The sequence below is a fragment of the Artemia franciscana genome, chromosome 2 (assembly GCF_032884065.1).
Source record: "Artemia franciscana chromosome 2, ASM3288406v1, whole genome shotgun sequence".
NCBI classification, from domain to species: Eukaryota; Metazoa; Arthropoda; class Branchiopoda; order Anostraca; family Artemiidae; genus Artemia; species Artemia franciscana.
The window spans coordinates 54,151,515-54,175,153 of NC_088864.1; the positions used below are offsets into that span (position 1 = coordinate 54,151,515).

Here is a 23,639-nt window from a genome sequence, read left to right on the forward strand (position 1 = left end):
GGACAATGTACCCCTTGGGAATTCGGAGAAAGGCTTGTTACGCTATTACTGCTGCTATTCCTGTAAACCATGTGGATTGAAAATAACAAACATATGATTTACACGCACCAATAATCGTAATCTGAAAAACATGGAAGATTGAAAACAATAGCCGTGTGCATATTATAAGTAGATATTGGGTAGGTCCAAATGCAACGTACCTTTTTCCTTTTTCTTTGTACGAAGAAATTAAATAATAAGAGATTAATAGTATAAATATTCATGTTCTATACTTATATTACATTTTCTGCAAAGTGCTAATTTTTTAGTAATTTATCCAGTCGCGCACGGTTGATGGAGGGGGAGGGGGAAGGATTATCAAAGTGGTAGGTAAAAACTCAGCAAACAATTTGAAGCAATAACCATTTGATTTTAGGCCAGTGAAGCTCAGAGGGGAAAATTCATGACGAATATTTTGCTCGTGAAAGCAACAGAGTGACTTCAATTTAAACAAAAGAAAGAGAAATAAAACAATTGTCAAGAACACGGCAGACTAAAAAAATTAGGAAGATACGAGTCAAATCCTCCCCAAAGAATTTGTTTGAAAACCAAAACTTAAAAATATTCGATTCTTCTAGGAGAGCAGGCTATCCCGGCGCCCTCGCCTGTGAGTGTTTTCCCTTGAGGTACCTTCATTCACTAGGAGACAATAAATGCAAGTTCTAAGCTTAATTTTCATAATGTTGTATCTTACCTTCTTTAGAAAACAAAAACGAGCTTTACACGAAGTGTAGAAAAAATTAGAAAGAATCGCAAAATATACAAGATTACATTAATATAAACTTCCTGTTTGCAAAATCTGAATAATTACCAGGTTTTAAATCAGAAATTAAACTTTGTCCAAAAGTCTTTAACTGCCTAAACACACTGTGATTCTTAAATTCACACCTTATTCTGGCTATCAGATATTAGGTTTTCCCTAGATAATGAGAAGAAAGGCAAAGGTTTTTTTTGGAGGATTTTGGATGGATTCATCTTTATTCTACATTTATTGTTTAACGATTTGTATGTGAAGGCTGATTATCCCGCCAAATAAGTGTTTCCGGGGTGGGCAAGATTTATGTTTATGTAACAGCCTCAGTTCATTAGCCTATCTGAAAGTTTGTTATTAGGCTTGGAAAAAAAAACTTTGAATTCAATTGATTTTTGTTGTTGTTTTTCTTGAAAATTCGGCAATTACACTTCAATGTTGCAATGTTGCAAGAACGAAAAAATAAAATGATAGAAGTTAAAAGACTCATGAAGGTCAATCCAATAACTTTCTATCAATTTTTATCCAAAAATTAGACTAAGTTTCTCACAAAATTAAAGAATAACAATATTCCGAGCTTCAGTCAGCAATAGCATCAAAACCAAGTAAAAATGCACGTTCGTTAATAACGTGTATTTGTTATAAGTTAGTTTTAAAGGTGTGATATGCTAGGGAACTAAATTATATATTGTTTCGTTAATTTATATGTGTGCAATTTACCATAGCCATATTTTAACTAACTCATACAATTTAATTATCTTATACAATTTTCATATTGAACATAAGTAAGTAAGAAGAATGGCGACTAAAATTTCTTCCACATCTAAAAATCTTTGTGATGGCATCGTCAATATTCAAACATCGTTAGATTGACCGGCCATGGTTGTTTCTAGGTTCTGAAAAAAAGAGGAAAGAGAATAAATAGAGATGTATAGCTTCTGGACGTCACATTATTTCCAATCTCCATAAAAAAGAGGATCGACTTTAAACAAATGCAACAATATTGAGTTTAACCATTTCTAAGTGAAAAGAAAATATAGAAATAACATAATCAAGGTCAAGATCTTAAGCTGAGAATGATATTAGACATTTTGGGTTTTTCATATATATCTTATTTTTTAATTATTTTTATTGTTATATTTATTCAATAGAACTTTATAAGGGTATTAATTAATATAAAACTTCAATATGACTCATTTTCGGTATCTTTATTGTGTTGCAGGAACAATATTCCGGTTCTGTTCTATTTTTCTTATGCTCCCGGTTTCAGTTTTATCACACGAGCCTATCGCTAGTTTCAGCGGTTTGTATAGAAAGTATGAACCTCTGACCAAATTAATGCTTAGGATATAAAATGCTCGGAAATTATTTAATAATCCTTGCCTGGTGCAAAAAAGACGATTTTCGCTTGTCATTGAGTCAACCTACGGTATAAAAGCTCAAGTAGAATTTTATAATATTTTCAGAAAGAATCTCTGAAGTTGCTCCGCTCAGCTTCGGATTCTTCAAGCCATGTTTCTGCTGTCGAGTGAAAAGCTCTGTTGAGTACACGCTAGCAGGCGGCAGTTCCAAATCTAAAACGCACAAGTGCTTGGATATCTATCGATTCCCAGATCCCTATTCCTGCCATCTCAAAATCTAAAACTAGAAAAACTTACACCCCCACAAAAGAGCATTTCCTCGACTTTCCCACGAAAATCCTGCCATCTACTTTCACAAATCATTTTTGTGTTGAATTTCAGTTAACATGACTTCTGTTTTCTGTGTTTGGGATTCAGTTAGGGGAATCGTATCACAATACCTCCTTAGCTTTAATAATTCTCCCACTGCTTCAAAAATGAAAATTCTCCTTTCTCCTTTCTTGGTAATAAGAAGTTGGCATTAGGTAGGCTATATTATAAAGTTGTGACGGCAAGACAATAAACATTTAAACTGAAAGAGATATAATTTCCTTTTCAACACTGGTCATTACTCCTTAAAGAAATGATGAACGTATATTGCATCAGTTTTTTTTTAATTCGCACATGAGGTAAAGCATTTTGAAAGTTTGAGGGGCTAACAACTTCTTTTTTGCAATACTCACTGGGAAAAAAAAATTAGACAATGACTGCTAAATAGGATCGAGCGCTTGATTCGTTGCAAAAACAACTTAGAGGCAGTAACTCCGTCCTTGGCCCTTTTTATATATTTGGCCCTCCTTAAATCCCATCTTTTGGGAAAAATAAAGGCATCTTGTCCCTTTTCGACCGGAATCATACAAGATTTTCAATTAGTCTGACTGAAGAGCCGAAATGGATCTGTGACCCCTCTAACATTGCAACTCTCCTACAACTAAATTTTCAGCAGAAAGGCAGGAGTGTTCCACCTTGTTTGAAATAAGGTGAAACAACTTGTTTGAGTACTGTAACTGGAGGTCCAAAGGCATACTGCATACTACACCTTGTTTGAACCAAAATTGGTCAAGGACAAACACTTAGATGTGAAGTCATGCAAGAATTTCCAATCTATACAACTGGAGGCATAAGCAGAGTGGGTCCCTAGCATCCTCCTTACCCATTCGTTGCCAACTTCTCAGCAGTTAGGTAGGCATGTTGCACATTGTTTGATAGCACTTCTGACAGTCGCCATCCTCTCGCTTCCATTTTTTTTTAAAGTGATTTAGTCATATTACGCGCTTGAATTAAAAAAGATGTAATTATTTTCAATTTGTATAATTTAAGACACGGAGGAGATATCCCCCTCCATGTCCCCACCACCATTTTAGAAGATAAGAAGACATGTTGTACCTTGTCTAGAGTGGAATTATGTAATGGTTTTCAATCTGTATTAACGGAGGCACAATCTATGCCCTTAAGCACCTTCTCCCTCCCCTTTCAATGCCAACTTCTTAGTCTCTTCAACCCCTCCCCCATCCGCCCCACCTTCAACCGAAGGTGAAGTTAGTTAATTTGACCATTTGAAGTTAGGTATGTTCGACCAATTTTAGATTAAATAGAAAAAACAATTTTTTTAACTGAAATTAAGGAGTGACGTTAAAACTGAAAACGAACAAGAAATTATTCCTTATATGAAAGGGCTGCCCCCTCCTCAATACCCCGCTTTTTACGCTAAACTAAAGTTTTATTTTGTTCCAATTCTATAAGAAAGACCCGTGAATCACAAAGGCCGTCTAATTAGAAAAAAATAGCTCTTTCCGTCTAATTAGAAAAAATAGCTCTTTTGAAATTGCTAAAACTGCTTTAGAGTAAAGAGCGAGGTATTGACAAGGGGACGAAACCCTCATATAAGTAAAAATTTCTGTTCGTTCTAAGTTTTTAAGTTGTTCCATGCTTTCAGTTGAAAAAAGTCGCTTTTTTCTATTTAATTTCTGAATGTTTTTAACTTAATACAGTTTTTGATTTTGGCTCACCGTATATAAATAATTAAAACAAAATTTGCATATTAATTTTACTTTTTTGGCCAAATGGCTTTCTCAAAGTTTTATCGGACTATTTTAAGAATAAAGGGGTGAGGGAGGGGGCCTAGTTGCCCTCCAGTTTTTATGATTACTTAAAAAGTCCATTAGAAATTTTGGTTTTATTTTAAGAACTTTTTTTATTAGTAATAAATATACATAGGTTACAAATTAACTTACGCAATAAACTTTTTACGCAATATATTTGTATATTTTTATCACGTATATGAAGGGGTTCGCCCCCTCGTCAATACCTCGCTCTTTACACTAGAGTTCGAATTTCGTTCCAATTCTGTAAGAGTGACCCCTGAGTCACAAAGGTCGTTTAATTAGAATAAATAGCACTTTTTTTAATTACTAAAAACACTTTAGCGTAAAGAGCGATGTATTGAGGAGGGGGAAAACCCCCTCATATATTATGATAATTTAATTTCTCATTGTTTTTTTTAATGCTGGAGAATCCAGCGCTTCTTCATGAAAATTCTCTTTCCCCATGATAAATTCCTCCATGGAAAGATCCTCTCACGTAACCTCCTCCCCACAACCAGAAAATATCCCCCCTGAAAAGGTCTGTATACTTCCCAGTAACCAATACAATATGTAAACAATCGGCTAGGTTCATAACTTGCAGCCCTTCCCCTGGGGAATGTGGGGGATTAAGTCGTCCTCAAAGACATAGTTATTAAATTTTTTGAGTATGCTGAACAAAATGGTTATCTTGAAATTTTGATCCGATGACTAGGTAGATAGTCAAAAAGTTAAGATAGTCATTGAACCTATATTTTCGAAGTGTTGGTCACTCCAATTTTTTGGTCCCTTAAAAAGGGCAATAAAACTGGGGAAAAGCAGAGAAAGAAGTTTTTTGTGTGTCTTTGACGTCATGCTAAATTATACAGGAGCTTAAATAAATCCCAACCGCTAAAGCAAGAGGCATGTAAAAATGTCTGAGTTTAGGATGCACGAAAAAGAAGTGCAAGTGAGCTCTTCGGCTAGAAGACATACGACAAGAAGCATCACAGGGAACCTCAAATGAAATAAATGGACAACAAAATCTGTGGTTAGAAGAAACGCGACAGGGATGATTACAATAGAATGAAGGAACGTGTTAGATTAATGAGTGTGAATATCTGAAAGATTAGCTGGAAGGAGGAATTGGTTTTTAGTATCTATGACACGAGGAAAATTACTCAATGGGGTATGATTCTGAACAGCTAAAGATAAAGTCACGGAACAAGAAACAGCAAAAGTCACTTTGAATTGCTAACGAAAACTTGACTCAGAACTAAAGAATGACACGATAATTATGCTGCTGTGCAATTTAAACATTTCAGAATAAATTTAATGACATAAAATTTAATATTTTATTTAATATTTAATTAACATAAAATTTAATTACAATGGAATAAGAAACGTGTTATTTTAGCGTCTTTAAAGGATAAAGAGGAAGAATTGATTTTACTCCGGAATTTCTTAATTCACCTGAAATTGTTGATTTGCCACCCAAAACCTGAAACCAGAGAAAAAAATTATAATAATGCCAATGCATAATTTAAGTATTTCAGAGGCATAGGCAATGGAACATTCCTGGTTGTAACTGAATTATGTAACAACGCAATTAAAGCAAAACTATAACCACTTGGGAACTGGAGAAGAAATTTGTTTTATGACGTCGTGTGTTTACTACATGCGATCTTGAACAAATTTTGAGGTAAAGATACACGAAAATGAAGCGCAAAAAAATTTGCTGCTAATAGACAAGTGACAACAAGCATAACAACGAATCCCAAATGAAAATAATGGACAAGGAAATCTTAAGTTAGAAGATAAGCGACAAGGATGATCACATCGAGTTGCAAATGAAATCTACTGTTAAAAGAGAAGCAACAGTGAGAATCACAACGAGTCCAAGAAGAACACAAGTCCTACAAATGGATGACTCTTTGATGTATTAATAGGAAGTTGAAATTGGATTAAATTATAATAGCTGATTTGACACCCCATTACTTAAACCTAAACAAAAATGCGATGATTATGCTAATACAAAGTTAGATAATCAAATATATACAAGCCTGCTGCGTGCTGAGTGCCAGGGGCCTGGGCTTTAATTCCAAATACAGCTAAAAAGAGGGAATTATTTATCAAATAACACAATGGATTTCTATAGGTCACAGGACCCCTAAGTCGAAGTTCCAGTTGTCTGTATACTGAATTACTTTTTGTTTTTGCTTTTTTTTTGCAAAAGCCATAGCCATGGATGCTTGGTTATTACCCCCTCCCCCTCCAGAATAAACATATTGGACCAGTGGTCAAAGAATATCTTGAGATGGTTTATTCAACCCAAAATAAAAGTTTTATTTGTCTTTTTATGGCACTAAAGTGACGAAAGAGTATTATTTTCGGCTATTCTGAGCCAGAAAGAACAAATTGGGTGCAAGTATAAGAAAAATACTGCTTAGCGAAAATTCAGAGGCAGCCGGTCTGTTTGAAATTGCCAAAAATCTGTGTATATAAGATCCCAGTTTTTCTGAGGATACAAAACGTAGAAGCATTCGTCCTTAAACATATGCAGCCCATACAAAACGATCAGTTATCAAAGACAATCAAGACTCTCGTGGTTAAAAATGGTAAGTGAAGCGCCACCATCGTCAATAGCAATGACAAATCTAACCCAAGAAATGCTACTACGTTACGCAATCTACATCCAGAAATTGATATTATGGTAATTTAGAATAATCAAATTCATTAAATCTAATAGTTACCGTTCAAAAGTTATTAGCACAGAAAAATGAAATAATATGATACAGTAATTATTTTCTCGCGTTTGTATATCAGCTTCGATAGCTTCGGTAAGTAGGCTTGACTTAAGAACATCAGGAACTGGTAGAGTCAGCTAAAACTTTTCGATACCACAAAATAAATGGCTATCTTACGTATGGTTTTATACATTTTCTGGCAGGAGTCGGGTTATAATAATGTTTTTTCAGCCGAAATATTATTAGAGGGTTTCAAATTATATTATGTTAAAACTCTAAAATACGAGCTAAAATATGAAACGGTGGACCGAAGAAAAATTGACATTCTATCACTTATAAACTGGACAGACGTAATGTTTTTCAAGCTAACAACGGCCGTACTAATTCAATACAGCCGTATACGCCAGATTTACAACTAAGATTTTTTCTAAGTCGACATCCATTTTGAGAGTTTTTAGGCTGACGATACTTATGCCTTTTAGCCATCCCACTCTAAGAGTGAAGTTAGGTTAGTCCAAATGAAATATATCCTTCATATAGCTTTTAGTTTATATAATAATTAATTTGGGCTACATATTTGCACTTCAGGGAGGGGGGATAAAGTAGCTTAATGTAACCTAACCTACCCCCCTCCCTAATGTGCGAATATATAGCCCAAATTATACAAGTCCAGTGCATTGTATCATCGGTCACTTTGCAACTATGAAACCGGTTTTCTGAGACATATCCAAAGCGTAATTCTCAGATGAAGAACTTGAGTGGGGTAGCAATAAGACGTAAGTACCAGGCTGACTTTTAAGTTTGAGAGATTTTATGACTATGTTCGAATATTTTAAATATAATATCTACGGAGTTACTCACTTAATAACCTATTTGATGGTTTTACAAAGGAAATTGTCTTTATTAAGCGTCCGTGCTTTTAAAAATGATTGTTCTGCCAAAAGAGTGTCAGCGTTGCTGTTAAAAAGCCAGCTTTTCATTTAGCACGTGTACGCTCTCAAAACGGTGGAAGAAAATACTCTGTCTGTCAATCCCTTTAGGGAAATCCCCTCTATAACTTACAAGTAATTGTCACAATATGCGAAACCTTGTAATTAGACGCACATTCAAATTTAAAATGCGTCTATTCAGAAGAGTTTCACTATAGTTCGCACTTCGTGGGTTTTTAAATAGCAAATGTATGTCAAGTTCAAAATATGAATACAAAGTCATTGCGTAATTAATACGTCACGCAGCTAAAAACACAAATGGAACTTTCTGCGTAATTTAAACTCTTTGCCAAAAACTAACAGAACAAAATATCTTTTGCAATAATTTGAAGACTTAGACATTTTTGCTGTAACACTGAATGGAAAGGTTAGGACATCGATTGTGTATACCCATGAACCCAAGTTCGAAGTTGAGTAACTTTTACTGATGTTTCACTAAGTTGTGTAATTATTTAAGGATTGTCATTATTTTTGCTTTTTCATGGCGGCTGATATAAAATTCAATGAAATTTGAAAATAGCAGCTAATTTGACTATTCAGATAAAAAAAAAGGATGGGAAACTAGAAAGTCGAACGGTGCTGGTGCCGAAAAAATGCTAGCGCCATCTAGCTTTTGGCGTTTTTAATGAAATCATCTAATCTTTTTCATCCTTAAAACACCTATCCATGACATAATTTTGGCTTTAGATTCATTCCTGAAAATTTCACTTGCTTACTCAAATTTCCGAGATAGGGAAAAGTCCCTAAATGTGCAGTTTTACCCTATTAATAGTTTGGAATATATACCAGATCATGATTTTATGCATATTATTTATTGTAAATAGTGAATTACCCCCTTTAAAACTGCCAATTTCCCGCTTCTCAATGAAGTCGCCAGATGCCGCAGTAAAAGTTAAGCATGACAGAATAAAATTAAAAGTTGTTACGAAGAAGAAACGAGGATGATTCAAGCCAGTGAGACAAAGAAGAATAGTGAGCAAATATGTTGGTCGAACTCAGTGCTCAAAAGACCAAATAATGAGAAGAACAAACTAATGAAAGTCCTCGGGAAAAAAACAAACAAAAAAAAAACAACGAGTCACCCTTTCACCGTTTCTTAGAGAGGACCTCTTTTATTTATTTTAGTGTTTGTTTTTGTGGTTTGGCTTAATTTTGTTTCGCCTGAGGACTTTTATCAGTGTTTTTCTTCATTTCTCGCACGAAAAACGATTTAACAAAATTTTCAACCGAAATACTTGCACCAAGGCCGTATCTACCAGGGAAGGATTAGGGGGTTTGACCCCTCCCGTAAAATGTTTGTCCAACTCGTAAAAATTTAACAAAAATGCATATAAACAAATTTTTGGTTCGTATTGTAGTTTTTTGTTACCCCTCCCCCAATTTTTTGCACCCCCTCCCCCGAAAAAAATAATAAACTAGAAACGGCCCTGATTTGCAGACTGTTCTTCTTTGTGCCACTGGCTGGGGTTGTCCTCGTTTTTTCTTGGTTAATTTTTTTTTCCAGTTTGCCTTGTATTTGCTCATCTTCAATAGCCTGAAATCCAAACCACAATATTATCTCAAACTCTTTGGCCAGTTAGGGAAGGGGGTGCAACCACATATACTAAGTAGGCACAAACACAGAAAAATATTTTGGGGCAGTAACAGATTTGAAGAAGTCCTAAATACAGGCATATTATGTTAAAAAATATAAGAGAATATTGGAGAAATTGTTAAAACAAACATATTTGAACCATGCATAAATGACCCCAGTACACGCATTGGCTTTGTGAGGATGTTAAAAGAGATACATGTATTGATTATTTGATATAAATAAAGTTATTTGATTGATTGGCTGAGTCTACTCATGATCCCAACTTAGCACTGGGGCAATTTTACTAATTTTCTGTCAAGTTGTGTAATTTTTCTAAAGTTTATGTAGTTCTGGATTTTCCCGGAAGGTCCAAATTGAAGTTTATTTGATGTCGAAATGGCAGCATTGAAAAATGTTTTCTTTTCTTCAGCCTTGGAACTTGGCTAAACGACCCGAAGAGTATACGCCCAACACCAGTTCCTATATACCGGAAGCAGAAATAGAGGTACGGACCGAGAACAAACATGCATGGTAGGACGCAATGGAGGCTAGCTTACAAGAGGAGAGGTTAATTCCTGTACACTTGTATGAAAAAACAGTAAACAACCAAAAGAGCATAGATGACCAAAAGGACAGTTTCTTTGGGAGGGGTAAAAATGGGAAAAAACACATCTTTAGTCAAGTTTTTCAGAGAGTAGGCTTGGAATTTTACATTCGGTTTACTTTTTGGAGTAACTCAATTCTATTATACAGTTTGTCTATTTGGATTGGTTCTCAACTTATCTTTGTTCGGCTAGTCTGCTTGTATTGGCGGGATTGTTTTTAGGTTCCGGTTAACAGTGCGGAAAAACGTATATCCTGAGAAGAGTCCCAGAAAGAATAGAGAGCCAGATATATACTCTGAACATCCCTCTATTAGCAATCTCGGTCAAACAGTTTTTGGTAACGAACTGTAACTAGGGAACAGCACGGCTCAATAATAACTGAAATTCAAAAACGGAATTTCGATACCAATTAAATGAAAAAACAAGTTTTTTCAACTGAAAGTAGGAGCAACATCAAAAATTAAAACGAACAGAAATTTTTGCGTATATGAGGGGGTTCAACCCTCGTTAAAACCTCACTTTTTACGCTAAAGTCCGAATTTTGTTCCAGTTCCTTACGAATAACCCTTGAATCTCAAAGGATTTAATTAGAACCAATAGTTTTTTTTTTAATAAATAGCTGAAAGCAAGGAACAACATTAAAAACTTTAAACGAGCATAAATTATTACAGTAACAACAAAAATTGCCTTCTCCTCAAAAATTTGCTCTTTACGCTAAAATTTGAATTTTTTCCTAATTCATAGAGAACGAATCCTGAAACACAAGGTTCGCTTAGTTAAAAAAAAAATAAGCTTTTTTAAAAGTACTAAAAACTTTAGCGTAAAGAGCGAGGCGTTAAGGAGGAGGCAATTCCCTTCATATACGTAATAATTTTTGTTTGCTTTAAGTTTTAATGTTGCTGCTTACTTTCAGTTGAAAAAACTGGTTATTTTGTATTTAATTCAATAGAAGAATTGGCTACTAGGCTGAATACGCAAGCAGGTTTGTTTTTAGGTTCTATTTCACAGTTCTAAGAAACAGCAGAGGTAAGTTTGCACGTGTCCTGAGAAAACACATTTGTATAGTTGATACTATAATATTTGCCTGTCTGGAGATTTTATTTATTTATCTTTGTTCAGGGTTAATTTTGTTATTTCTTTAGTTCTTTGGTTTTTTCTCTGCTTCCTGATTTTTTTCCTTTGAAGTCCGCATTATATATTTTGTTTGATTTTTTTTTTGAAATGAGGACGTCTTGCTGGATTATAAGGCAATATATCCTAGATATATTTTCCTCCTTTTAACATCACTGGCCAGAAGGTCCATTTCCCAATTACTTTTTCCTTTTTCTTTAGCTAAATTAAATAACGTGGATTTTTTTTATGGTGGATTACTTCTGATATGGATGTTAAAATAAAAATCTTGCAAAACAATATTGAAGCAAACGTAAAAGACCATGATTTTGGGAGGCTCTGGCCGGAAGAGCTCCCCCACTCTACTGATATGCCATATTTGGACGAGCCAATGTTATGTATTTAGATAGTTTCTGAATGGGATAATTATCTCCAATTTTAAAATTAGTGAGATATTGAGTGCTCATACAGTATTTCCGAATTGCCATGGTGTCATTAGCATCGGATAAACTCATGGTAAAATTAGAAAGGAGTCAATAAATCTGGGTCAGTGACTTGGCCGTGCTGCAAGATCTAGTTAAGATAGCTTTGACTAACTTGGAAAAATTAGGTAAAATTATGGTAAAATTGGAAATGAGTCAATAAATCTGGGTCAGTGACTTGGCCGTGCTGCAATATCTAGTTAAGATAGTTTTGACTAACTTTCAAAGCTCATTGCTGAAGCGACAAAATATGTGCCGTTGCGGTGGCTGAAATAATATTCATCGCTTATTTCACACTGAATTCTACGTGGAAGAATGTGAATGACGATAAACATGTTGTTGACTGGTTTCTGACTCGGGTATAGAGAGTTCTAAATTTTAGGTATAAAGCTCAGAAGAATTTTCTTTCGATATTTACCAGAAGCCCCTAAAATTTATTGTTAGGAGTAAGTTTTATGTATAATATATTTCTCAAGGGTCCGTCAGGTCTGTCAGAGGTAAGGGCAAAGGAGGAAAGATATGAACCCGAACCCAATAAAGGGGTGATAGGAGTGGGAGTTCATGTGGCACACGGGAGCACTGAAATCAAACAGTTCGTGGTAACGACCTACAGTAAGGAGCGACCAGGCTAAATAGTAACCGAAAGTAAAAAAAACCCTACTGAGAGGTTTCAAGCTCTTATCTGCGAAAATATGGAATTCTGTATTTTTTGCCAAATGAAAGATCATGGACGCATGTTTATTTGTTTTTTTTCCAGGGATGATCGTATCGATCCAGTGGTCCTACAACATCACAATAGGGCAAATTTTAATGGAGATTAAAATTTCTAGTGCCCTTTTTAAGTGACCAAAAAATTGGAGAAGAACTAAGCCCCTACCACGCTCTTTTTTCCCGAGAGTCACCGGATCAAAGTTTTGAGATAGCCATGTTGTTCAGCATAGTCGAAAAATCTAAGAACTATGTCTTTAAGGACTATTTAATTCCCCACTGTCCCTGGGGAAAGGGCTGCAAGGCATGAACTTAGCCAATCGTTTACATATAGTATTGGTAATTGGGAAGTATACTGACGTTTTCAGGGGCGATTTTTTCTGGCACTGAGGGTCGGGGTTGGGGGAGAAGGTTATGTGAGAGGATCTTTTCATGGATGAATTTATCATTGGGGAAGAGAATTTTCATGAAGGGGTGCTGGATTTTCAAGCGTTATTAAAAAAAACGAGAAATGAAATAAAAATGCAAGTTTTTTAACTTAAAGTAAGGAGCAACATTAAAACTTAAAAGGAACCGCAATTATTATGTATATAAGGGGATTCGTCTCCTCCTCAATACCTCGCTCGTTACCCTAAAGTATTTTTAGTATTTTCAGCTATTTATTCTACGGCCAGTCGTGATTAGGGGTCATTCTCAAAGAATTGGGATAACATTCAAGCGTTAGTGTCAAGGGAGAGGTATTGACGGGGGGGGGGGAACACACTCATATACTTAATAAAAATACACAAATATAGAAGTTTGTTACGTAAGTTAATTTGTAAGTTACTTATATTTATTACTAACAAAAACGCTCGTAAATAAAATTAAAAGTTCTAGTTGCCTTTTTAAGTAACCAAAACATTGGAGGGCAACTAGGCCCCCTGCCCCGCCCCTATTTTCTGAGAACCGTCCGATAAAAACTTAGAGAAAGCCATTTAGCCAAAATAATTTTAATTCATATGCAAATTTTGTTTTAACTATTCATGTACGGTGAGCCAAAATCAAAACCTACATTAATTTAAAAACGTTCAGAAATTAAATTAAAAACAACAAGTTTTTTCAATTGAAAGTAAGGGACAACATTGAAAGATAAAACGAACAGAAATTATTAGTTATATGAGGGGTTCGTCCCCTCCGCAATGCTTCACTCTTTGCGCTAAAGTATTTTTAGTAATTCCAAAGAGCTATTTATTCTAATTAAACAGACTTTGTGATTCAAGGATCATTCTTAAAGAATTTGAACAAGATTAGAACTTTAGTGTAAAGAGCAAGGTATTGATGAGGGGGCGAACCCCCTTATATACATAATAAATATATACGAGTATAGAAGTTCGTAACGGAAATTAATTTGTAATTTAAGCATAATTATTACTAATAAAAACGTGCGTAAATAAGACTAAAGTTATATTGGCTTTTCTAAGCAACCAAAAAAATTAGAAGACATCTAGACCCCCTCCCCGAACCCTTTTTTCTCAAAATCGTCTGACCAAAATTTTGAGAAAACCATTTAGCCAAAAAAAGTAAAACTAATATGCAAATTTCGTTGTTATCATTCATGTACAGTAAGCCACAATCAAAACCTGTATTAATTAAAAAAACGTGCAAAAACTAAATAAAAAAACAATTATTTTTTACCTGAAAGTAAGGAGCGACATTAAAACTTAAAACGAACAGAAGTTATCAGTATATGAGACGGGCTGTCCCCTCCTCAACGCCCCGCTCTTTACGATAAGGTTTGACTCTTTCTCACAACTCTACTTTCAGTTAACAAACTTTTTTTATATTATTTAATCAGGGTTAGAAACCAAAGATCAGACCTATTTCTTAAAAGAAAAAGTTAAACCATTAGCTCATGTTTGAACATTGTTCAATTAAATATCTAAAAGTAATGTAGTTTCTTTTAAGGCATAAAATTAGGCCAAACTGTTACCAAACTTTGTTTCTGAAGCAGAATTGAAGGGATAATATTTCCAAATTGTGTCAAAAATTTTCCTTTTCATGTCAAGTTGTGCTTTCTTTTCTTTTTTTTGACAATTTAACGATTAAAGGCAATATTTTGAAAAAATTCTTACAAATAGAAAAGGACATGTCAAAATGCTCCAAATTTAATCTTTAAATGATGACATCAAACAGTTCGTGGAAACAAACTGTAAGTAAGGAGCGACCCAGCTCAATAGTAATCAAAACTCTAGAAAACAAAATTTTCATGCCAATAGATATATCAAAAGAATCAAATTTTTATCTTGATTCCAAATATATAAGTTTCATTAAGTTTAATGTTACCATTCAAAGGTTACGAGCATGCAAAAAGTTTCATATTTTCGAAAAAAAGGGGTAAACACTCCCTAAAGGTCATATAATCTTAATGAAAATCTCACCATCAGATTCAGCGTAGCAGAGAACCTTTATTTAGAGGTTTTAAGCTCCTATCTCAAAAATGTGGAATTTTGTATTTTTTTTTGTCTGAAGAAAGATAGTGTTTAGTTATTGTTTTTCCCGATGGTGATCGTATCACCCAGTGGGCCTAGAATTTGGGGGAGGTCTCATTCTAGTAGAAATAAAAATTTCTAGTGCCCTTTTAAGTGAACAAAATAAAGAGGGGTAGCTAAGCCCACTCCCATGCCACTTTTTTTTCCCAAAATCGTCTGATCAAAATTTTCAGACAGCTATTAGATCAGCATAGTTGAAAGATCGAATAACTATGTCTTTGGAGATAGCATAATCCCCACAGCCCCTGGGGCAAGGTCTTTAAGTTATAAAATTTGCCCATTGTTTACGTATAGTATTTGTTATTGAGAAGTATGCATAAATTTATCGGGTAGGAAGCGGAGGATGAATTTTCGGCTGGAGGGATTTAGCACGGGCAGAATTTTCTATGGAGACGGAAGTTTCTTTATAAGTCTTACTTTATCTTTACTGACTAAATTTTACGCATGGAGATGTTAAGGGTTATTGTCCGGTGTAAATTTTCACCCAGATTGAATTGTCATGAGCATATTTCCGTTGGAGGGGCATTTTTCTGTGGACGTGGAGCCAGATATGCTAGCATTGTTTAAAAAACAATCAGAAATTAAATAAAAAACAAGTTTTTTTCAACTGAAAGTAAGGAGCAACATTAAAACTTAAAACGAATAGAAATTATTATGCATGTAAGTGGGGTTGTCCCCTTTTCAACATCTCGCTCTTTACGTTAAAGTTTAAATTTTGTCTTAATTCTTTAAGGACGCTTTCCAAATCACTATTTTCGTTTAATTGGAACAGTAAGAAGCTTTTTTTCTAAAGTACTAAAAAATGTTTAATTAGAACAACAAGTAATTTTTTTTTAAAGCGCCGAAAAACTTTAGCGTGAAGAGTGAGATTTTGAGGAGGGGGCAATCCCCTTTTATACTGAATAATTTCTGTTCGTTTTATGATTTAATGTTTCTCCTTACTTTCAGTTGAACATTTTTTATATTATCTAATTTACCTAGAGCTAATTTACTAAATGTCAAATCTCCCTTAGTCCCGCCCATTTAGAAGAGAGACATCATTTTACTCTAGAAAAATTAGAGGATACGAAAAAAAGGCCAAACCTTGGCATTTGAGTAAGAGAAAAAGAGTAAAAAAAACATTTTGGCACCAAAATGCTCATAAATATTTGCTTAATAAGATACCAAAAATCGGTCAAATTCGGTCGCGTAGAAATGCCCCCTATTTTAAGGGAAAAGAGGGAAAGAAGTAGGTCTGAATAATTAAAACAAAATTTAGGTTTTAATGCTGCTTCTTACTTTCAGTTGAAAAAACTTGTTTCTTATTTAATTGCTGATCGTTTTTTAAATAATGTCGGGAAATCCAGCTCCTCATTTTCTAGTCGCTAGTTTTATTCTAGTCACTTCTTTAAGTAGTAAATAAGAGTGCGCCTCAATTACTTACAATGCCCCGCAGTTTTGTAGTGCAAGACAGTGTTTTGACCAAATTGGCCAGAATATCTGTCAATTTCCAAAAGTCGGTTTCCGAAAATATACATGAAGTTTATTTATTATAAACGAGCGTAGGCCTTGAACATTGGGGCTAGAATCTCCCCTAGAATCTAAAATTTTGTTCTATCGGTGTTTTCTCGTTCAAATTACTAGATTTTTTTTTAATAACTGGGCTTGAAAAATTCCTGCTCACGCACAAATTTGTTGTTTCAACGAGAATATAACTTAAACGCAAAGACGTAACAACTCGGCAATTTGTCGCATTGAGGTAAATTTCTATTAGTTTTAAGCTTAATCACTGCTGGGAACAGGGCAGTTTACATCATCTTCTGAACTGAATAGCGTAGGCCTAATAACAAATTTAACTACAACTCTTCTTGCTTAACTACATTCAGTAAATTTCTGTTTATTGGATTTCCGCTATTTTCAGTGTCGCTTCCATTTTGATGGATCCAGTCCCCTCGCTGGTGCATGGATATATCCCTACTCTGTTGATTTTTTTGTTGCAAAATTGGCATTATTTGGCATACAAAAAATTAGCAGACTTCGGATACAGGCGTTAGGCTATATCTAGGCATTAGAAGGGAGGGGGAGAGAAGAGGATACAGTTAAACAGGAAGCAACCTAAAATTCAACAAATGAACTGTTTTAAGCATAATGAAATAAGAATTTTGCTCTATTGGTCAGTTCAAAAAAGGATATAAACTGCACGATTAGTGCGTTACTCTTTACGGTCATATTGATCATGCACCTTTGGTTTAACGTGATAATTGCGTTCCAGCCTGCTCCAATCACGAAGCAGGGCCATATATAGCCCTTTATGTATACAAACTTTACTTGTATGTTGTCTTAAATTATATTTTTCGTACCTGTCTGTGATCCCAACCACACTCAAGGTCTTCATCTAAGTATTATATTTTCATCAGGTTTTGGTATGTTTCATTATGCTTAACCTAACTTCGCTTCTGGAACGTGGTTGGGATAATAGACTAGTACCACCTTTTTTTATGTACTTCTCATCAACAGTTTGGTTTGTAATGTAAAATAATGTCAGTAAAAAAAAAAAAAAAAAAAAAAAAAAAAAAAAAAAAAAAAAAAAAAAAAAAAAAAAAAAAAAAAAAAAAAAAAAATCGGAAGAGTGTTTGTACGCAGTCTAGGCCTATTTGGCCCTGTTAGCAGAGGGAGGGGCTGGGACGCAATCCACACGGACTCCACCACCATCTTTGGAAATAGTATTGTTTCTATAGTGTATCGTTAAGGGTTATTAAATTTGCTATTATACTGTTTCCTTAAAATGCTTCAACTGAAAATGAAGGTGCATAATTACTTTACCTATTTTTTTTATACATAACCTGTGTAATAAAAGCATAAGTTCATGGTAAAGGTCTAGAATAGTGGTTCTGCAAAAGGAGACGCCCAAGAACAAAAAGAGAGACAGTCCTAAGAAATCCATGAATTTTTTAGAACCTATACATTAATAGAGCATATACCCCCCCCCATAATGTGCAAATATAGAATTGCATTCTGAATATTAATATAATCTTCATTTGCATCACAAATGTACTTTACCCCCGCCCCTTAATATATCCAAATCAGGGGATATAGTTGCACATCATGGGGTTAAAGTTCATTTGTGATGCAAATGAAGGCTATAGATTCAGAATGCAATTCTATGTTTGCACATTTGGGGGATGGGGTATATACTCTGTTGATATATAGGCTCTAAGAAATTAACAATAAAACATTATTTTTTTTTTTTAGAAAGACTGGATAAACAAGGAAAAAAGTGAAAATAAAGGTTCTTCCGCTGAAAAATATATTTACTAGGATTATTGTGCTACTATGAAGTAAGAATCGTTTTCTTAACATATCGCCTTATGTCGTGGACTGCTCATACATCTATACATAATCAACATTAAATTAGCATTATAAAATGTGTCTATTTTTTTCCTGGGATGTCTCCTTCTGAAGAGCTGCTATTCTACACCTGTACCGAGTTCGCTTGTAAGAAGGAAAATACTGGAGAAAATACTGGAGAAAAATACGAGAAAATACTGGAAATGAATTAACAAATTACCTTATACCTTCTCAGTTATTATACACAGAGGTGGATCCAGGATTTTTTAGGGGGGGGGGCAAAATATTTTACTACGATAAACTTGCGAACCAAGAAATACCAGAAATTTAAAGGGAAGATCAACGATTATACGGCGTAGGCAGGCTGTGAAAATGGTCGTAAATTTAATTTAAAATCTAGTAAGGGTTAAAGTTCTAATAAATTTGTTGAAATTAAAATGATATAAAAATATTTATACAAAAAACAGTAAGTTATAGGAACCATCCCGCCATAAAAAATGAAAAGCTATTCACCCTCAACGAAAAATATGATGTTTAATATGGCAACATGATATTATCCCAAAATCTACCAACACGTTAGGGGGGGTGGCGCCACTCGCAACCCCAACTGGATCCGCCACTGATTATACAACACTTGAAGAAGATCCTGAAATAATAATTTTTGGTATCTCATCTTTTTAATAATTTTTGTGTCTTCAAATAGAACACGAATTATACCAAACATAAGTGCTGTTTAAACAGAAGAAGCAAAATACATATAGACTCTACTGCTTCCCATCTTATAAACCGAAAAGGTTATTCACAACTTTTAATATGGTTTATATTAGGTTACAAACCTTAATAACAAGAATTATCTTTAAGTAATCCTTAAAAAAAGATGTACAGTAAACTAAACACGATAGTTTATAAGAAACTGCTACGTTTTAACAATCGAGCAATTCCTTGACGTATTTTGTTGTTACGTCAGTAGGACTTTTAACTGCGCATCGTTCGATAATAATCTCCGACTAAGCCACGTGGGTTTGTTGGCAAACAAATTATTTCTTTTAAATGGTTTTAAATGCCAGTAGACTTTATTGCTTATTTACATTGAATTGGTGAGGGTTTTCATGTTTAAAGCAATTTTAATATAATTTATTAGTGTCATATGTCATGGAGGAGTAATTTTATTGCATTTGGAGAAAGAAGGAAATATTTAAGAAGGATAAGAGCTATGGATGGTAATTACTCTTGTCGCAGACTTAGAGTGGTTGGCGAGGCTCTGCCTCACTTTGCAACCCTTTGTCCCGAATTACTGGATTCAAGTAAACATTTATTTTTCAAGTAGAGGGGGTTCCAATGAGCGGTTTGTTTAATTAATGGGCTCGAATAATTTTGGAGAATTTAAAGCAATTCAAAATATGTTAAATTATAAATAAAAAGTCGAAGACATTTTTGATAGGAAACGGGAAGATACCAGTACAAGCAATAGAATGCTCGTAAAAAAAATGCAAATAAAGGAATCTAGTGATACCCCCGACGTATTCCCCTGGCGGACTACCCCGGTGTATTCCCCCCAAAAACAAGTTCCTTCCCCTAGGATATCCTCCTGGAAAATCTCCCCCTCATGGAAAATTCACCCCGGAAAACTGAAAAAACGGAAAGCTACCAACCAATTTAGCCTACATGCATAAGTAAATACACTTTGACAGCAGTAAATAACTGTCAATATCGCTTCTAATGAACATCTGGAATTATTCAGGGAAATGTGGGTGGGAATGATCTGCAAGGGGTTCAGGAAGGGGGGACCTTATGCTTGGGGGAGGGGAATTTTCTGCGGGGGATGGTCGGGGGGAGTATGCTGGGGATAATTTCTCGCAGGAGGAATTTTCTGGGGAAAATATGTCCGCTCCCAAATAAATCATAACAGATTTTAGCTGCTTATTTATAAACATTAGTTATAGGAAATCACTGACCTATAAAAACGATGAAATCCAAAGAGAACATTTCAGTTCCCGAGGTTAGAAAGAGAAGACAGGCTTCCGAAGATTTTGGAGGAGTTGTGATCCCCCTAAATATGCGTTAGGTCAAACGAAACAATACTTTATATAGAAAAACTTTACATACGAATACAACGCTATGGCAAGTGAATGGAAATTAGAAGGATTGTTTAAAGAGAGGGGTAGGCTACTAGGTGTGTTGCCCTTTTTTGATTTTTCAAAAGAAACTTCTTTTTAATATTTCTACTGCAATGCTTTTATTGGCGAGTCTATTTGAAGACAAATAAAAAAAAACAAGTTTTTTTCTTAACTGAAAGTAAGGAGTGACATTAAAACTTAAGACGAATAGAAACAATTCCGTATATGATAGGGGCTATTCCCTCCTCAACGCCCCGTAATTTACGCTAAAGTTTGACTCTTTCTCACCGCTCTGGCTTTTTAAAACAATAAAATTTTTTATCTTACTTCTACAGTACGGTTCTCTGATACTCTATATCTAGTGGTGTGATTTTCATTAAGATTCCACGACTTTTAAGGGATGTTTATCCCTTTTTTGCAAAATAAGGCAGATTTTCAGAGCCTCGTAACTTTTGATGGGTAAAACTAAACTTGACGAAATTTATATATTTAAAATCAGCATAAAAATCCGATTTTTTTGATTTAGCTATTGGTATCAAATTTTCAGAGTTTTCCAGAGTTTCGGTTACTATTGACCCGGGCTGCTCCTTATTCAGAATTCATTACCACGAACTTGCAAAGGCGATGCTTGATCTTGTAAACGCAATAGCCCCTTACAAAGCCTACTTCTGATGATTTACGCAGTTCTCTGTTGTACTCAAAATCATAGCCAGCGCACTAGCACTGCCTAAAAAAAAGAGCGAAGTGGGTACTAAGTGTTATTTATTTTTTCTTCTAACCAAGGCGCTTTGTATTGACGGAGTTGTAGTAAGAACTTCAGAAGGAGCTCATTTGATCTGAAAATTGTATACCCTTTTTAAGAGTTGAAAGAGAGTGGAGGGCAACCAACACCCCTTTCCGCGTCAATCATTTCCCCAAAGACATCCAATTCAAATGTTGAGATAGTCATTTTGTTCAGCACAATTGAATGGTCCAGTAACTATGTTCTTGAGAATTTCAATCCTCCCCATATCTCTCGGGGTAAGGGATGTAAGTTTTGCAATTCACCCATTGTTTACATATAATATTTGAAGTGGAGAAAGGTGGGCACGTTTGACCTTTCCCAAAAGACGAACGTCACTCAGGTGGCCTTTCGGAATGTCGAGGGGGAAAGTTGAACTAATTCAAAACACATTATATGCATACGGGCTGTCAAAAGGGTGTAACTCAGGAATGACTAAGTATATTAGTCTGAAACTTTCAGAAAATGATAAGGAAATGATCAATTGACCAAAAAGCTAGTACGACTGCAACAACTACTACTACTGCTACTACTACTACAACAACTTGCGCTACTGCTACTACTATCACTAGTACTACTACCACTAATGCCGCTACACACTTATGTGCATGCAGATACTCTTACTAATACCACTAATGCCGCTAACACTTATGTGCATGCAGATACTCTTACTACTACCACTAATGCCGCTAACACTTATGTGCATGCATATACTCTTACTACTACCACTAATGCCGCTAACACTTATGTGCATGCAGATACTCTTACTACTACCACTAATGCCACTAACACTTATGTGCATGCAGATACTCTTACTACTACCACTAATGCCACTAACACTTATGTGCATGCAGATACTCTTACTACTACCACTAATGCCACTAACACTTATGTGCATGCAGATACTCTTACTACTACCACTAATGCCACTAACACTTATGTGCATGCAGATACTCTTACTACTACCACTAATGCCACTAACACTTATGTGCATGCAGATACTCTTACTACTACCACTAATGCCACTAACACTTATGTGCATGCAGCTACTCTTACTACTACCACTAATGCCACTAACACTTATGTGCATGCAGATACTCTTACTACTACCGCTAATGCCACTAACACTTATGTGCATGCAGATACTCTTACTACTACCACTAATGCCACTAACACTTATGTGCATGCAGATACTCTTACTACTACCACTAATGCCGCTAACACTTATGTGCATGCAGATGCTCTTACTACTACCACTAATGCCGCTAACACTTATGTGCATGCAGATACTCTTACTACTACCACTAATGCCACTAACACTTATGTGCATACAGATACTCTTACTATTACCACTAATGCCACTAACACTTATGTGCATGCAGATACTCTTACTACTGCCACTAATGCCACTAACACCTATGTGCATGCAGATACTCTTACTACTACCACTAATGCCGCTAACACTTATGTGCATGCAGATACTCTTACTACTACCACTAATGCCACTAACACTTATGTGCATGCAGATACTCTTACTACTACCACTAATGCCGCTAACACTTATGTGCATGCAGATACTCTTACTACTACCGCTAATGCCACTAACACTTATGTGCATGAAGATACTCTTACTACTACCACTAATGCCACTAACACTTATGTGCATGCAGATACTCTTACTACTACCACTAATGCCGCTAACACTTATGTGCATGCAGATACTCTTACTACTACCACTAATGCCGCTAACACTTATGTGCATGCAGATACTCTTACTACTACCACTAATGCCACTAACACTTATGTGCATGCAGATACTCTTACTACTATCACTAATGCCGCTAACACTTATGTGCATGCAGATACTCTTACTACTACCACTAATGCCGCTAACACTTATGTGCATGCAGATACTCTTACTACTACCACTAATGCCGCTAACACTTATGTGCATGCAGATACTCTTACTACTACCATTAATGCCGCTAACACTTATGTGCATGCAGATACTCTTACTACTACCACTAATGCCACTAACACTTATGTGCATGCAGATACTCTTACTACTACCACTAATGCCACTAACACTTATGTGCATGCAGATACTCTTACTACTACCACTAATGCCGCTAACACTTATGTGCATGCAGATACTCTTACTACTACCACTAATGCCGCTAACACTTATGTGCATGCAGATACTCTTACTACTACCACTAATGCCGCTAACACTTATGTGCATGCAGATACTCTTACTACTACCACTAATGCCGCTAACACTTATGTGCATGCAGATACTCTTACTACTACCACTAATGCCGCTAACACTTATGTGCATGCAGATACTCTTACTACTACCACTAATGCCACTAACACTTATGTGCATGCAGATACTCTTACTACTACCACTAATGCCGCTAAC

The 23,639-nt window shown here is 35.3% G+C and overlaps 1 protein-coding gene and 1 long non-coding RNA gene across 3 annotated transcripts in view; one reads left to right on the plus strand and one right to left on the minus strand.

Annotated features, from left to right (window-relative positions):
• The window catches only part of LOC136043753 (suppressor of lurcher protein 1-like), an 840,975-nt gene that overhangs the window by 91,638 nt on the left and 725,698 nt on the right, over positions 1–23,639 (plus strand). The window lies entirely within an intron of this gene.
• LOC136043782 (uncharacterized) lies at positions 1,521–19,275 on the minus strand. Its single transcript, XR_010621718.1, has 2 exons — positions 19,156–19,275; positions 1,521–1,686 (listed from the first exon to the last, which is right to left on the minus strand). It is a non-coding gene; the product is annotated as an uncharacterized LOC136043782 (long non-coding RNA).